We start from the raw sequence: 18,611 nt of genomic DNA on the forward strand, positions 1-18,611 counted from the left end.
CGTCTTCAGGTTTTTCCTTTTGTTTATATATTTCAAAGTTTTTTTGAATTAAAAAAAAAATTTATCAATTCTTTTCTTTTTTGGCTCCTGAACTTCCCTACCTTAAAGATAAAGGATAATTACACATAATTTCTTATAGTATGTTTACTGTTTCTTACATGTATATTTTAAGTCCATCTGGGTTTTATTTTGGTGGGAGAATTGAAATAGATGCCCAGGTTTATTTTCCAGGTTTATTAATTTTTCCAAATTGTGAGCCAGTTGGCCCCAAACCACTTAGTGAATGACATGGACTATTTAGAAATGCCAACTTTTACATACATTATTTTCCAAGTATGCTTGCTTCTTTTTTTTTTAATAACAATATGTTTTTTTGTATCAATACCAAACTTTCAAATCATTTTAACTTTATAATACACTTAGTTTTATGTAGGACCAGGTCTCCCCTATTCCTTATATTTCAAATGAAATTCTTACCTTTATTCTTTTTTTATTTGAGACAAAACAGAAACAAATACTATTCTCATCTGAAAATGCACTGACTTTTAATATTAATTTAGGAAGAACTCATATTTTTAAATATTAAAATTTACTATCTGGAAATACAATATAAATTTTCAAGACCTTTTTAATGTTCTTAAGTAGATTCTTATAATAATATTCATGGGGGTATTACATACTTCTTTTAAATTTTATTTATAGGTATTATATGTTCTTATTCAATTTATAAATAGGATATATATTTTATTTGTGATTACCATTGATAAAAGAAATTAATTTATCTTGCAGTGATGACCTTATTGAAATTTTATTATTTCTAATATTTTAACTAAAAGTAATTTTTTCTAGAAAATTATCACATAATCTACTGTTTTAATTTGCTAAAGCTGCTGGAATGCAATATACCAGACATGGATTGGCCTTTACAAAGGGGATTTATTAAGCTACAAATTATAATTCTAAGGCCATGAAAATGTCCAAATTAAGGCACAAACAAGAGGATACCTTCTCTCAAGAAAGGCTGATTTTGGGGGTTTCTCTGTCACATGGAAAGGCACATGCAACGTCTGTGTACTTCTCTCCTGGTTTCTGGATTCAATTGGCTTTCTCAGCTCCTGCATCTCTAGATATCTGTGTCTGAGCTATCTCTAAAATGCTCCCCTCTAATCGACTCTGCTAAGCTAATTAAGACCCACTTTGAATGGGCGGGGTCACATCTCCAACTAATCAAAAGGTCACACCCACAATTGGGTAGGTTGCATCTCCATGGAAACAACCTAATCAAAAGGCCCAACCCAAACCATAGGACTGCCCCCACAAGGTTTGGATTAGGAATACAAGAGCATGGCTTTTTCTAGGCTACATAACAGTTTGAAGCATATCTATATATAATTATTTTTGCTTCATTCGTCATTTTATCAGGTGATTATTCATTTACATTGAGATGGAGAGAAATTTTCATCATTTAATCTAGTGATATATTGAATTATATTGGCAGATTTCCTAATACTAAATATACTTACTTTCCTTGAAAGAAGTTCTCAAGATATTTTAATATACTTTCAAATTGTATATGCATTATGTTATTTAGTATTTCACCTTGTAAGTTAAATTACAATGTAATTTTTCTTTTTGTATGCTACTTGTTTGTTTTTAAATCACAGTGAAACCTTCCACTGTGCTCTGAAACACTTACATGGCAAACAATTTTTTGTTGTTTGTGCAAATTTCCACAAATTTACCAATGAAACTGTGCCTGCTTTTCTTGTTAGCTAGTTATTTAATAAACTTTTCTGTTTCTTTCATATATATTGCCTCATTTGATTCTCTACTTCTTCAATCAATTCAATAATTTATATTTTCTGTAAAATAATCTATTGATACAGATTTTCAAAATAATTCTTGTTACGCCAAATTCTCTACTAGAATTTTTAAAATATCTTCTGTCTGTAAATATTTTCTCCTCTTTATTTTTACTTTTGTGTTATTCTACCTCTCTCTTTTTTTCTTGATTCTTTTAGTTAGTGTTTTGAATCAGAATTTTTTTGTGTTCAATTCCATTATTTTTCTATTAAAACTCTGCTTTTGTTTTATTAAATTTCCCTTTAGGTTTATTTCAAAGTCCTTTGAAATTATTTGAATTAGATACTTACTCCATTTCTTTTTATTTCAGTTTTTCTAGTTGCCTCTCAACTCCTATTTTCAATTTTTTGTAAACAAAGCTACTTTAGGTGGATGCATTTTTACTCAGCTAAATGACAATATTTCTTTTAGATCTGAACTTTGAAAGGAAATGTAGAAGCTTTACTCCCACTTCCTGCAAAAAACAATTCCAACATGTTTGTTCTTATAAAATATTATAATGTTAACTGTTGATCATGACAGGGAAAAGCAATTAGTTAAGTTAGATAGTTTGAAAACATGATCATCTTTAATTTATATAATATATTGCAAAAATCATTTCTAAAAATGTCCTCCTAAAACACATCATTTTATGAAAATAATTGTCTGCAATGAATATAAATTTGCAAACTATGTAACACCACAAAGAAAAAACTAAACTTATTGGTTATTCAATTACCTAAGTAGAATCTTTGCTAACATTTGTGACATAATAGAATCTATGTCACAAATTTTATTTTATTTTATATTGCTTTATGATCTGATTTATTTTTACTAAACAAATGTCATTAACATTTCCCTGTGTATTTAAGGTGTGGTCTCCACCATCAATTTATTGAGTTAATATTACCAGTATTTGATTGTATTGTAGCATAAATGTCTTCTATTTACTTCATATTACTGGACCTCTACATCACTTACAATCTAAATAAAGAAATATTTAACAAGGAAAATGTGTATAGCAAATATTAGGCATTGTGTGCTATGGCTATGTAAGTCAGTCGCTCATTTTTAGGGAATGCTGTACATGTAATAAGTATCAAACATAGCATTCTCTCACATTGAGAGAATGTGAGAGAAACTAACTCTTCCTGGAGAAGTTTGTTGCTTTTTTTAAGTTGGATATTTAGGCTGAATATTTAAGATGAGGAGGAGCTTGCCATGAGGCCAATATGGAGGCTTATAATCCAGAAAGAGCAAAGGGATTCACAGTCACAGAGGCATAAAAGAGCATATTATGTTGTTTGAAAAACTGCTGGGAAGTAAAACAAATTTGAGGCTGAATAACACAATGCGATGCTAGAATATTGGACTATGGCCTAATCCTGACGGACATTTCTGCCATACTAATGATTTTGAGGCAGATAGTTTCAAAGTATTTGGGATGTGAGTCCTATCAGAAGCGATGAGTGACTGAATGTCATGAAGATTAAAAAAAAAGTTGAGAAAGGATAAAGGAACTCTATTTCTACAGTGACTGGGAACCTGATAGTGCAATGAACAGAAACGGCAAATACAAATGGGCTTGGAAAAGATGACGAAGTCACTAAATGATAAATATTTGTTGCAAACAGAGCCAGGCACTATGTTGGGTTTAAGGAATATGACATGGCTCCCCCACTCATGGTAGTAGCAGGGGAGAGACAGGAAGGCCCATTTTTGTAATTCAGTGTGGTAAGAGTTTTCAGTAACAATTATGAGATCCAGAATTTGGCGTTCTTTTGTTCTGTGTTCTTAGGCCATGGAAGGATTCTCACATATGTGTAGGCATGATAGAAACAACATGTGGGAATCTGCCCTATAGTGACATAGGCATGGAACATGGCAAAAGCACTGGATGTTCTTAGGAAAGTGAGTGGAAAGGAGGTTGGTAAATAGGAGGAGCTAGAAAATTGCATTGAGTGGTGGAATACTCAGAAGATAACTGGATCCTTTCTCTAAATCTGGGGTAGAAATAGGCATTAAGATTTCTTATACAGAAGCCCTGGGCTTGGGATATTTTTGATTTCATAGTTTATCAGATTTTAAAAAGTAATATAGGGGGTGTGAGGATAGTTCAGTGGTAGAATTCTCGCCTGCCATGCAGGAGATCCGGGTTTGATTCCCAGCCCACGCACTTCACAAACAAAGAAACCAATAAAAACAAACACACAAACAAAAAAAATTCAACAAATGGTGCTGTAATAACGGGATACTCACATAAAAAAGAATGAAATGTGACCTTGCCATACGTCATACAAAAAAAAAAGTAACATGGTATTCACACCCTATAAAATGTAGTATTCTTAGCAGGATCTGGGGCAGCACCCTGTAATAACCCAAATATGATTTTAGCGGTGAAATGTATGAATATTCACATTACGTGAGTTCCATAAATGCTGTTTTGTCATTTTAGGTGAGGTTTTGTTGCTGATTAACTGCACAGGGGGAAAAAAGGAGCTTTGTGGATTTCATATTACTCTGGGGAGTAATACACTTTTGATGATGTTTAGACTAGTGCAAGTGCATAAAATTGTCCAGAAAAGATAAGGAATTAGAGAAGAAAGAAGAATAAGAGAAAAATAAATAAGGAAAGTAAGCATTTAAAGGAGAGGCATAGGAACTATATCCATTGAAGGAAATCCAGAGGGGTAAGCCTGAAATATTAGAGTGGGACATTTACAGACCAAGCATAATAGCACAAACAGATGTACAAACAAGGAAATAAAAGGAACCTATAAACATTATGATGGAAGAAAAACAAGGCGGTGTGGTAGAAAGTGCCTAAGAGCCGTTTTAGAGTGGGTGGTCCAGGAAGGCCTCTGAGAAGTTGTCATCTAAGTTAAAGCTGGATGTCCCAACGGAGCAAGAGGGTGAGGAATGGTCTAGGCAGGTCCTGAACATTTTTAATCCCATGACCTGGACCCCTATGGCATTCTGTGGAAGCCTGTGGACCTCTATTCAGGAAAAGGTTTGTCAGTTTGTAACGGAAAATACATAGCAAATGAATTATACCTAAATACTTCATAAAATATGTAGAATAAAGAACATTTGCATTTGTGATGTAGTATAATATATGCATTTTTAATTAAATTATTAAAATCAAGAGTTAGCAGGTGGGTCTAATAACTCATAATATGATTAATGATGTATGAAAAAAATTTCAAGATACATGCAATAACTGTAATGTGATATGAAAACACTCGTGATTCTAAGTGGTGACAAAGTCACACATATTGCTAATACAACTGTGGAACATAAATGAGGAAAATCCTAGATAAAGAGGTAAAACTTCCTATCCAAGTTCACATATACCTGACCCAGGGTAAAGTTTGTGGATGGTGGAGACTTAAATATGTTTATAGACTGAAAGGAGAAAACAGTGGATAGGAAGAAACTAAGAAGGAAGCACAAAACACAGGATACCCTTTAGGATCCTGTAGCCATCATCTTCAACACTTAGAAATAATGCTCCAATTCATTTGCTGGATGGCATGGAAGGCTACCAGGTTTTAGTGAGTCTCAAAGCAGGAAAGGGTTCTAGAGCTGGTCTAGTATGTGATGCATGCAACCCTGCCACTTCAGCCATACTGCACTATAGAACCAGAAGCACCTGTGATGGGATAATCAAAACATTGACCCTGTGGTACTGAGACCAGAGGTAACTGTGGTAGAAGTATTAAAACATAGACTCCTAGGCTTATGCAGCAAAATCATGTTTTTGCTGCACAGAAGTCTACATCTATTGAAAATCTGCTCCTGATAAGCTATGGAGCCCTGGAAGGGATTGCACTTCTGAGCCTGTGATATTAAGTGACTCAGCAGCCAAAACTGCCCTTCATGAACTAAGTCCTCTAAGACACCTTAAGTCATATGGGCAGATGGATCATCATAATATGAAAGTGGTCCATCTAGAATTAGGTATGAGCTGGAATAGAGGGAAAAAGAAACTGCACAAGCAGATGGCCCAGATACCCAGACCACCTGCCACTATTAATTATGTTCAAATCCCACCTAGGGTAGCACTGAGGATCCTGTAAAACCTGCTGTTGGAGGAGAATGCCCCTTACTAATGGATTCACGAATGGGTTGGCACCAGATTTTGATGTGAGCTAAACATGATGGCTGCTTTACTACAGACCCAATCAGAGATGTAATTGTTAATTTCAGGTGTCAACTTGGCTAGGTTATGGTATCCACTTGTTAGGTCAAGCAAGCACTTGCCTGATTGTTATTGTGAGGGTTGTTTTGTAGATTGATTTAAGTTATTAATCAGTTGATTGTACTGGTAGCTGATTATATAAACAAGCAACAAAAGAGATTGCCTTTAGCAATGAAAGGAGTCTCCCCATCCAATCAGTTGGAGTTCTCAAAGTGAGAAATGAGGATTTCAATAGTTAGAAAGAATTTCTATCTCTACGTCAGCCAGCCAGCTTCTTCTAGGGAATTCAACATCACTTTCATTGAAATTTCAAATATGCAACCTGCCCTACAGAATTCGGACTTGCCAGTCCCCATGAGTATGCAAGCCAATTCCTACAATAAATCTCTTTATCTATCTATCTATCTATCTATCTATCTATCTATCTATCTATCTATCATCCATCCATCTATCTATCTATCTATCTATCTATCTATCTATCTATCTATCTATCATCTATCTGTCTATCTACCTATCTTTCTATCTAGCTACCTATCTACCTAATCTATCTATTTGAAGATAGGCTACCAGTTCTGTTTCTCTGGAGAACCCTGACTAATAAAAGGGGTTTCCCTCTCTCAACAGGCAACATTGAGAATAGGAAACTGGCATTCACCATGTATGGAAAGAGAAATGGGCCAAGATGGCTTGTCAGGGTCATAGAAGAAAAATAATGGGAACTTGGGTTTGAGAATGTCTAGAGAATGGCATGTATTGGACTTATGGGAATAAACTAAAAGTGTGAAGACATGTGATTCACGTGTTAATTCCCATAAAAGAGAATCTGTTACAGATGAGGCAGTAAAAAATTAAGCTGATAGAATGACTTGACCAAGAGACACACCATAGGTCATCTTAGTGCTGACATAATGGACCCATGGAGAATTGAGAATGAACCCATGTGTGAGCTCTGCAGCATGGGCTCCCAGCTACCAATGCTAATGTATTGCTCCTGCTGAATGTCAAAACTGCCAACAAAGAGAATGATTCTGGTCCACTGGTATGACACCACCCCCCAAAGAGACCTACCAGTGATTTACCTAATACATTGAAGACTTCCACATTTAATGGAGCAGCAAATCATCTTTACTGTAATAAACACATATTGTAGATATGGGTTTGTCTTTCATGCCAGCAAAGCCTTCTCCAGATCTACTCTCAACAGAATTTACAGAGTATTTGATCCACTGACAAGTGATACAAATGATTTTTTGGCTTTTAAAATAACATTTATTTTTTTTCAAACTGTTAATTGTGCAATATAGAAAAATGAAAAAAACAAAAAAAAAAGCAAAGGACACAAAGGTCATCCAGAATCACAAGCAGTTTACAATTTGAAATATCCTTCTAGGTCCTTTATATGTATATAAGCAAAGGAGCATACTTTTTTTTTTATGTGGTCGAGATCACACAGAATATATCATGCTTTTTCATGACTAATTATCAATTCAAAATCCCAAGGCCATGATATTGTGATAACCAAGAAGACACATACCAACTCAGGGGAAAGAATGTATTCCTGCCATTCTTGGGGACAAAAATTTCATAAAAGACAAAAATAGATATTGGCAGAGTTACAAATACTGCATTCCCTTAATGCTCAATTTAAAATGAGACCTAAAGCAAGAGTACAATTACTATAAGGTGTTTAAAAGAATTCATTATCAGATCTATATTGAAATGTCAGCAAGAAGGTATATTTCCACTGAACTATTTTACAATGTTTTCCTATGGTGCAGCAAAGAAATGCACACATACAATTGTTACCTCAAATGGAAATACTAACACATCTGCATACATCCTTTCCCCTGGTCCTCCTTCTGCCCCTCTGCAGCCAACTTAATGAACAAGACCTGATGCATACTTCTCAGGTGGTATAACAATTCCATGTCAAAGATGCCTCTTATCTATCAATTTAACAAAAAGATATTTATACATTCACTAATTCACTAGCTCTACTTTTCATCATAAAATGTCACCTCAAGACATCTAAAAAGCTTAGATGTTGTGAAATAAAGAATGAGCATTATCTGTAATAAACATAGGTATTTTACAAAAAAATGCACATAGAACTATGGTCATAATCTAAGACTGTCTTCTAGATTAGAAATACTAGCAAAGAGCCTGTCCCTTTGCCCTTCCTCTCCTTTTTTCCACCATTTCATGATTAAGTACAGATATACATCTAGCTTTAAGACATGGATTAACAAAGTTCACTCCCAGAAGAAAGTCCTTCCTATAAACTAAAACAAGGACTTTTATATAGGGATTATTTTACTATCTCTATTTTTTAATATACTTTGGACATTAGGACTTATCCCTTAATACACTGCAATAATTACAATGCTATATAGAACAATGGGCAGATAATCTGAACCTGTCTAACAACACATGGGCAAAGAACCCTTCCCTCTGCACTTCTTTCCCTGCCCCCACCACCACCCCATCAGCAGACTGCTCTAAGATATCTAGTTTAACGATGTCACTTCTCAATACAGCCATTACCATGTATTATTGAAAAAAAATTTTAAGTGTTATTTTACACTCTACTTTTAACACATGTTGTATACTTCTAAGCCTCTGGAAAGACTAGATGCTTCAAATAAGAGCTTAAATTTGTCCACAATACACACAGTAGCACTGAATAAACCACACACATGTATCAAAGGATATAATCTGAAAGTATTTTCTATACAGGAACATTCTATCCTAGAGCCCTTCCTCCTTCTCACCTCTATCAACCCAGCAGTTGCAACTACATTGTTTAGACGGGATTTTAACACATTTGTTTCCACAAGTAAAATTCTGTCATTTTCAGAACAAAGTCTTCCCTATGAATTTTAACACAAAAATGTACAAAATGTATTAGCTAGCTAACTGTACTTCTGTCATGCACTGGCAACTTCTTTAACATCTAGAAAGACTAGATGAAATAAAATAAGGACTCATTTGTCCATTATATATATATATATATATATATATATATATATATATATATATATACACACTATATACACAGTAAAGTAAAACAAAATGAGCAGAACATAGAATGATGGTCTATCTTCCCTAACTAGAGACTTACTGGCATAGAGCTTAGGTACTTTCTTGTCCCTCCTCCCTGAGACAGCACAAATATAATATATACTGCTCTTGAGGTGGTTTGGCCATTCCATTTCCAAAGATATTTCATATGAATTTTACATATTTATAAAATGTGTTATTTTATTTTACTATCTCTACTTTTAAGATAATTAGTGCATTACTATACATGTAGAAAGACTGGGTGTTTCAAATAAAGACTTAAATTTGCCCACTGTACACACAATAGTGTTGAAAAAACTACACACATGTAACACACATCTGAAAGTGTCTTCTAAATAGAAATATTCTGGTAAGAGCCCTTCATTTCTCATGATTCCTTCTCTCCACCACAAACCCAGTGGTTGAGTTACAAGCACATGTGTCGCTTAGATGTGGTTTTACAATTTCATTTCCAAAAGTCATTTTCAAAAGACAGCCTTTCTATGAATTTTAACACCAAGTGTACAGAATGTGTTAGTTTAAAATTTTACTTTAGTCACACACTGGCAACCTTTATAATATCTAGAAACTAGACTCATTTGTCCAATATATATTAGTATATGCTGTACAGCAAGGTTAAATGCACGTAACATACAGGGCAATGGATGATCAGAAATTTTCTGGTGCACTCTAAAAAAAAACCTTCTGCAATTTCTTTCCTTTCATTTCCCTCAAACTAATAAACAAGTACCGGAGTACAATGTTCAGAGATGGTTTAACAACTCCATTCCCAAAGAAAATATTTCCCACCAATTTTTAAAACCTATTAGTGATATTATCATACTACCTCTATTTTTAAATGCATCAAGTTCTTCTAAACATTTAGAAAGACTAGGTATTTAAAGAGAAACTTACTTACCACTACATGCATTGTATTATTAAATAAAACTACACACAAATAACAAAGGTTATAATCTGAGCTATCTTCTAAACATGATAATCTTGGCCGCAAAGCATTCACCACTCCTCACTTCCTTTTCTTCACCACCAGTTTGGCAGTAAGTTCATGCAAGTATAATGCTTAGAATGAACAAACTCATACCCAGAAGTCATTTATAGAAGACAAGCTTTCCAATGAATTTCAATACAAGGTATACAAAACTATGCTAATTGTACTAACTCTACTTCATACACTGGCAACCTCTTTAACATCTAGAGACTAGCTGCTCAAAAGCTAGGACTCATCTGTCCAGTATATATATACTATATATGTAACCAAATAAAATGCACAGAACATACAGAAAAAGTTTTGTCTGAAATTCTCCAAGTATAAGCACACTAGCATATTGCCTTTTGCAATTGCTTAAATCCCACCTCCTCCAAACCACTGAATTAGTACATAGATAGTAGTATGCTGTTCTCAGAGATGGCTTAACAATCCCATTTCCAAAAGACGCTATTTCCTATTAATATGAGCAAAACGATATTTACAAAATATTTTAGCACTTCTACTTTTAACATACACCAGGGACTTCTAAACATCTACACAGACTGGATGTTTCAAATAAGGACTTAATTTGTCCACTGTACATAGCGCAGTCTTGAATAAACTGCACACATGTAACGACAGCTACACTCTGAAAGTGCATTCTAAATATGAATGTTCTGGCCTAGAACCCTTCCCTTTAATCCCTCCTCCACCAACCCTGTGGGCTATAATATTCAAAATTTCAGAAGACAATCTTTCTTAGGAATTTTAACACAAACTGTGCAAAATATATTCATTTACTAATTCTATTTTTGTCATATATTGGTAACCTCCTTAATCTAGAGGACTTGGTGTTGTAAATTCGGACGTTTGTCCATTATATACCCAGCAAAGCAAACCCAAATGCACAAACATAGGGACAATGGTTAATCTTGCCTCACTATAAAATCTTCTGGCCTAGAACCCTTTGTCCTTTCTTCTCCCTCCTTCCCCAAATCAGTGCACAAAACATATACTACTCATATGGTTTGGTCATTCCAAAACCCCCCCCCAACATTTCACTGGAATTGTAACAAAAAGATATTTATGATGTGTGTTATTTTACTACCTGTACTTTTAACATATGCTGTGCACCTCAGAGGATCTAGAAAAAGAAGATATTTCAAAAAAAGTACTCAGCATTGCCAGCTACGTAGAGAGTAATGAGTGCAATGCACACACAGAACAGGGTTATAATATGAGTGTATCTTCTCAACACTAGTGGTCTGGCATAGACCCTCTTCTCAGCCCTCAGTCTAAACAGCAAGCGCACAGGTGCAAGGCTCCAGGTCATTTCCAATTTAATTTCCATTTAAAGTCATTTTCAGATGTAAAAATCATTACTTTTCTATTATTTTCCCCCCTAACCACTGGGTATTAACAAGACGTGTGCTTTTCCAACTTTATCATAAGTTAGCAACCTCTTTATATCTAGAAAGCCTAGATGTTGCAAAAGTTCTCCTTTAAACAGTTGGGGGAAAGTTGAGTGCCCCTTTTTGGTTCTATATGCCCAATCTTCTATAAACAGCCAGTAAATCGTACCAAAGAGTGATAAGATTGGGAAAATGTGGCACGTTATTCTATTTCTCTCTTCCACTCTCACGCAAGGTCTAGCAAAAGAAAGACAAACCCAGACTGGCCACTGACCCTTAACCAGTCGACGGGGCTCCACTGTCCCTTCAGGCCCGTGGAGGCCTTTGCACACCAAGGTCGGGAAGACGCGGCATCTCTTCCAGTTAGGACCCAGTGGTCGCCCTGGCCGGGTGTGCACGGCTCCGTGTCCACGTGTTGGCTGACGAGTCCATGCGGACGTGCCTCTGGCGCTCTGGCGTCCCACGGCTGCGCCGCGCCGGAAGCCGCCGTCCTTCTCGCCACGCCCCGCAGGCCGTTTGGGCGGGAAAACCCAGCGCGGGTTCCAGGCCGGAAGAGGCCGTTGGCCGCCGCCATCACGATGTCATGAGGAGAGAAAGGACAGGTTCCGCCGCTGCCTGGGGGCTCTGGCCGGGCCAGTGGGCAGCTGCGGTGAGGACCCTGGGTATCTTCCGGACGGAGGCCCCAGGCCGCCTTGGGCCGGGTCACCCACCTGCGCTGCGCACCGAGGCCCCGAGGCTCAGAAGAACAACACAGGCCCCGCTGGGCTTGTCACCACCCTCCCTGCGGGAACTCGATCCAAAATAATTTTGATAATTGTTTCAGAGGCACTGAGGCAGTGTGCACAGGACCATGGGATCTCTTTACTGGTTCTCTCCCATAACGAGGCCACACAGGAGGCACTAGTAGGTGAGGCCAGTAGATTGGCCTCTTAAGATACATGACGGCACCGGTTTGGGAAGAATCTCCTCCAGGGCCACGTGTCCTCAGGACTGGATATACCCTCAATCAAAGACCATTACATCCACTGGGTAATCAACGGTAGAAACTGGATCTAGGGATGTGATGGAGGAGTGCCCAGTTACTGTCACACCCAATGACATACTTGGGAAACATGTGCTTCTTGGTGCCACACACTGAGGGTCCGTGGACACGGAGCTCCTCCACCAAGGTTCACAATAACAGTCCCATTGAACCACATGCCACTGCTGCACTTTTACTTCAGGCTTATTGGGCCAGAGATCATGAGGGAAGCAAAGAAGTGCCTATCTTGTAATGGGTAAGTGGCACCAACTCCAAGGAAAGGTCAGGCTTCCACTACCCAGAGGTGTCATAGTGGTAAATGGAAAAGTAAATCACCATGGCTAGTGAAAGGTGTAGTGGCCTATGTCTCAAAGCCCACAGATATAAGGGTCTGCAGCACCCACCAGAAGAGCCTCCTTGAATGGGAGGAATATTTGGATAAGGAGAACTGAGTACAAGTACTTCCTTATGACCAGTGTAGTGGCAAGCAGGGAAAAATTTATCTCACTAGTCCTACTCCTAAATCCCCTAGAAAGACAAAACAGAGAGGCACACTTGTTATAGGAAGCAAGTGGACCGAGCGGTGCAAGAAGTAGATTTTAGTGGATATTGTGGGTTTATGAATCTCAGCACTGTAAACATTTTGGGCCAGATAATTCCTCGTTTAGGGGGTCATCCTGTGCATTGTACAATATTTAGCAGCATCCCTTGAGCTATGATACCTTCATAATGCAACATACCATGAAAATATTAAAAAGAAAGAATGTGCTCTAAATATGCTCATAAGGAAAGATGTACAAGGTTCATTGTTAAAATAAGATAGCAAATCACAGAGTGATAGGTGTATTTTGATGAAATTTATTACAGAACAAAATAATATATGCATATGGTGCTTGTATATGTATATAGATACATACAGGATATGTGGTACTCAACTTGGCTGTTGAAGAGTTGTTCATGACTTACTAATTGTACTCCACTATTGTTTGAATTTTCTAAGAATCTATTTGTGTATTACTTGTGTGATTAACAAAAACTGTAAAAATAAGAGAAAAGGCAAAACAATTGGCCCTAAATAACTATGCAATTTACAGATGGAGATTAAGCAGGATCAAATTCAGTAGTAAGGTGGAAAGGAATAGAGACCCTTCTTCCTTTGGGAAAAAGAGAAATATGTATATCAGATAGAAATTACTCCATAGTTTAAGAGGATAGATAATTTTAGGTTTGAGAAGAATGTAAACACCTAGAACAATCTCTGGGTGAAATGGGAATAAGTACAAAAGTTGCACAAGCCAATGTCATTTATCTGTAATGATATTTGTTAATACAAGTAAGCCTATCATTTTTCCTGTCAAGTATTTGTAGTTAAGGTAGTTAATAAGAATAACTAAGAGAGTGCTTGGATTGAACAGAAGATAGGAACTGATAATTTAAAAAGTATAATGAACGTAGGTCCCTACTCAAGAGCCAAGAAATTGGAGGGTGTTATTAGAACAAACAATGGAGTCAATTTATGATAGGGGAGAAAATGGATATGGATTGGCAGTGAACTTATAAGATGAGCTGCATTCCTCAAAAAAATGAATTGAATTAAGTAAGGATCTGGGACAGATAAGAGAATTAAAAGTTGTCAAAAACTATAAAGAGGGAACTCTGGAAAGATGGCTGAATAGAGTAGCTTGAGATTAGCCCTGCTCCACAAAAAAGCTAGAGAAGGGCAACTAAGGCAGCAATTCAGGAGTGTGGCTGAACTGGGAGAACCTTCTGCACCACATGGGACAGCCCTGGTTGCAAAGGTCGAAGAACTGAAAGGCAGAGGGCTGGAACCTGTGCAGAGGCACAGAGGCCACAGGAGTACACGGATGGGAACCAGGGACTAGGAAGTAAGCCAGGCCCGTTCTTTGGGTGCACTACCCTCACCAGCACAGCCCTGTGTCCAGTGACTCATCCCACACCCCACACACCCGAACGCGGTCACCTGCTCTTATTCCCCACACTCCAGAAACCCCCACCCCACCAGCCCCGAGTGCATGTACCTGCCCCACACCCCCACCCCAAGTGCAGCCCAACCCACCTCTCCTGCATCCCTCCCAAGCACTACCTCCACCTCCCTGTTCCTTGCAGACTGTGGCCAGCTCATAAAGTTGCAGGCACTAACCTCCATATCTATACTAAACCTGCCCCCCTGCCCATAGTTTTGCACAGCCTAAACCCCTCCCCCCTCCAAGCTCTGTGCATCAGTTTATGGCACTTCTAGACCTATGCATGCACATGGACCCCCAACACATCATTCAGCTCTGGGAACTGCACTTTACAGCACTCCTAGAACTGCACATGCATGCAGCCCTCAGCCACACTTCCCAGCTCTGAGAAAGGGCCGACCTGTGCAGCCTCTGATCCATGAATATGTAACGCCGATCTGCTGCCACAGCTCTATGCATGGACAAAATGGGCCGTATGCCTTAGACCATGTTATGCATCTCAAACTGGTGCACCCGCACAGCTACATCCTCCCTGGCCACTGAGGGCCCGTGTTCACAAGCATCAGCATAACATCCCTAAACTGCCTACACCTGCTCTGAAGCAAATCACTGCACCAAGTGCCCCTCCCTGTATCCTGCTCCCTGCTGTACAACCATCCCACAAACATAAGGTCTTAAACTACTGAAAGAAATCAACTCTCAAAATAAATCAGTTGAGATATTCACATGCCATGAAGACAGCAGAAGATTACAAAGCATATCACAATACAGACAGCTATAGCCCTGCCTAATGACCAAATTAAAACATCAGAGGAGACACAGATGTTGGAACACCTAATCAAAGATGTTCATACAATGCTACTTAATAAAATAAGTGGGATAACAACTGATGTAAAGGAGAGCAAGAAGACAGTAGAAGAGTAAATGAGGAATTTGAAAGACAAAATAGAAAAATAGCAGCTATCACAGAGATTAAGGACTCTGTTGACCAAATAAAAAACATACTGGAGGCACACAACACCAGATTTGAACAGACAGAAGAAAGAATAAGTGATATAGAGGACAGAATAACTGATTTCGAAGACTCAAAACAGCAAATGGCAAAAAAGGTGGAAAAAATGAATTGGATCTCAGGGAAATGATAGACAAAACAAAGCACATAAATATAAGAATCATTCGTGCCCCATAAGAAGAGAGGAGTAAAGGGCTAGGAAGAATAGTTGAGGACGTAATTGGGGAAAACTTCCCAACCCTCATAAAGGAAAGGAGCCCAATGAATTCTAAGCAGCATAAATCCAAGTAGGCATTCTCCAAGGCACATACTAATCAGCCTGTCAAATGTTGAAGAGAAGCAGAAAATCCTGAAAGCAGCAAGAGAAAAACAGTCTACTACATAACAAGGGAAACCAAATAAGACCAAGTTCAGACTACTCAACTAGCATCCTGGAGGCGAGAAGGCAGTGGTATGATATTCAAGATCCAGAAAGACTTCCAACAAGAATTCTGTACCCAGGTAAATTTTCCTTCAAAATTGAGGGAGAACTTAAAGTTTTCACAAACAAAGAAGTCCTGAAAGAATTTGTCAACAAGAGACTGGCCCTACAAGAAATACTAAAAGGAATTTTGCTGGCTGGAAAAAAAAAAAAAAAACAAAAAACAGGAGAGGGAGGCCTGGAGGAGGGAACAGGAATTGGAGCGTACCACTAAGGGTAATTTAAAGAATACAAAGAGAAAGAGGGAAAAGAATACATAGATTTGACAAGCAAAATTTAAAAATAAGATGGTGGAATCAGGAAATGCCTTTTCAGTAATAACTCAAATGTTAACAGACTAAATTTACCAATTAAAATATATGGGTTAGCAGAATGGACTAAGAAACATAACCCAGCTATATGCTGCTTACAAAAGACTCATTCTACACACAAGGATACAAATATATTGAAAGTGAAATATGAAAAAAGATTTTCCATGCAAGTTGTATCCAAAAGAAAGTAGGCGTATCTATACTGTATCAGACAAAATAGACTTTAAATGTAAAGACATCATAAGAGACAAAGAAGGACACTTATATACTAATTAAAGGATCAATTCTCTAAGAAGATATAACAATGATAAATTTTATGCTCCCAATCAAGGAGATCCAAAGTACATGAGTACATTGGCAAAACTGAAGAGAGCAATAGATGTTTCAACAATAATAGTAGGATAGTTCAATACACCAATCTCTTCTATAGATAGAACAACTGGACAGAAAATCAACACAAAAATAGAGAAATTACATAACTTGATAAATGAATTAGAACTAATATATAGGTCATTATTAGACCTAATATATAGGTCATTTTACCCCAAAGCACAAGGATATACATTCTTCTCTACTGCTCATGTACATTTTCCAGGATAAATCATATGCTGAGGCACAAAACAAGTCTTTATAAATTTAAAATTTAAAAACATTGAAATTATTCAGAAGAGTTTCTCTGATCAAATGGGATGAAGCTGGATCTCAATAACCACCAAAGAATGAGAACATTCACAAATATATGGAGATTAAATAAAGCACTCAAACAGGTGGGTCAAAGATGAGATGTCTAGAGAAATCAGCAGCTATTTGGAGAAGAGTGAAAATGAGAATACAAATTATCAGAACTTATGGGATGTGGCAAAGGCTGTGCTGAGAGAGAAATTTATTGCCTTAAATGCCCATATTAAAAAACATGAAAGAGCAAAACTCCAGGACTTAACAGCATACCTGGAAGAACTTGAGAAAGAACAGCAAGCTACCCCAAAGCAAATAGAAGAGGAGAAATAACAAAGATTAAAGCAGAGATAAATGGGAGAACATAAGAACAATAGAAAGAATCAATAAAACCAAAAGTTGGTTCTTTGAGAAAATCCATAAAATTGCTGTGTCACTAGCAAGACTGACAAAGAAGAAAGAAAGGAGAGGCAAATAAGCAAAATCAGAAATGAGAAGGGGTGTGTTACCACAGACCCTAAAGAAATAAAATAAATCATAAGAGGTTACTATGAACAACTATATGCAAACAAACTAGACAGCTTAGATGAAATGGACAAATTCCTGGAGATACATAAAGAGGTTACATTGACTCAGGAAGAAATAGAAGGAATCAACAAATCAATCACAAGTAGAGAGATTCAACCAGTCATCAAAAATCTTCCTACAAAGAAAAAGACCAGGGCCTTTGGCTTCACAGGGGAATTTTATCAAAAATTTCAAAAGGAACTAACACCAATCCTGCTCAAATTTTTCCAAAAAAAAATTGAGGAAAAAAGAAACTCTACCTAACTAATTTTATGAAGCTAATATAATTTTATTACCCAAACCATGTAAAGATGCTATAAGAAAGGAAAACTACAGGCAGTCTCCCTAATGAACAGAGATGCAAAAATTCTCAATAAAATGTTAGCAAATCGAATCCAACAACACATTAAAAGAATTATACACCATGGACCAAGTAGGGTTTATACCAGGAATGCAAGGATGGTTCAACACAAGAAAATCAATTAATTTAATACAGCACATTAACAAATTGAAAGAGAAAAATCACATGATCATCTAGATAGATGCTGAAAAAACATTTGACAAAATTTAGCATCCTTTTCTGGTAAAAACACTCCAAAAGATAAGAATCAAAGGTAAGTACCTCAAAATGATAGAGATAATATATGAAAAACTGATAGCCAGCATTGTACTCAATCAAGAGAAATTCAAAGTCTTCCCCCTAAGATCAGGTACAAGACAAGGATGCCCACTCTCACCACTATTATTCAAAATTGTGCTAGAAGTTCTAGCTAGAGCAATCAGGTAGCACAAAGAAATAAAAGGCATCCAAATTGGAAAGGAAGGTAAAATTTTCATTATTTGCAGATGATATGATACTGAGAAATCTAAATACTGAAGATTCCTAGACATCTACAGCAAAGTTACTTGAGCTAATAAATTCAGCAAGGTGGTGGAAAATAAAATTAGTGTGCAAAAATCAGTAACACTTCTGTACATAAGCAATGACCTGGCTGAGGAATCAGTGAAGGAGACCATTCCATTCAAAATAGCAACTAAAAGAATCAAATACTTAGG

General features: G+C 37.0%; 1 long non-coding RNA gene across 1 annotated transcript in view; it reads right to left on the reverse strand.

Annotated features, from left to right (window-relative positions):
• LOC143651704 (uncharacterized) overlaps window positions 1–12,041 on the reverse strand; it is a 116,499-nt gene extending 104,458 nt beyond the window's left edge. Inside the window, exon 1 of the long non-coding RNA XR_013160161.1 lies at window positions 11,778–12,041. This is a non-coding gene — a long non-coding RNA (uncharacterized LOC143651704). The remainder of the gene's footprint in view (window positions 1–11,777) is intronic.
• Between the last annotated feature and the right edge of the window lie 6,570 nt (window positions 12,042–18,611).

This window comes from Tamandua tetradactyla, chromosome 1, assembly GCF_023851605.1.
Source record: "Tamandua tetradactyla isolate mTamTet1 chromosome 1, mTamTet1.pri, whole genome shotgun sequence".
NCBI lineage: Eukaryota > Metazoa > Chordata > Mammalia > Pilosa > Myrmecophagidae > Tamandua > Tamandua tetradactyla.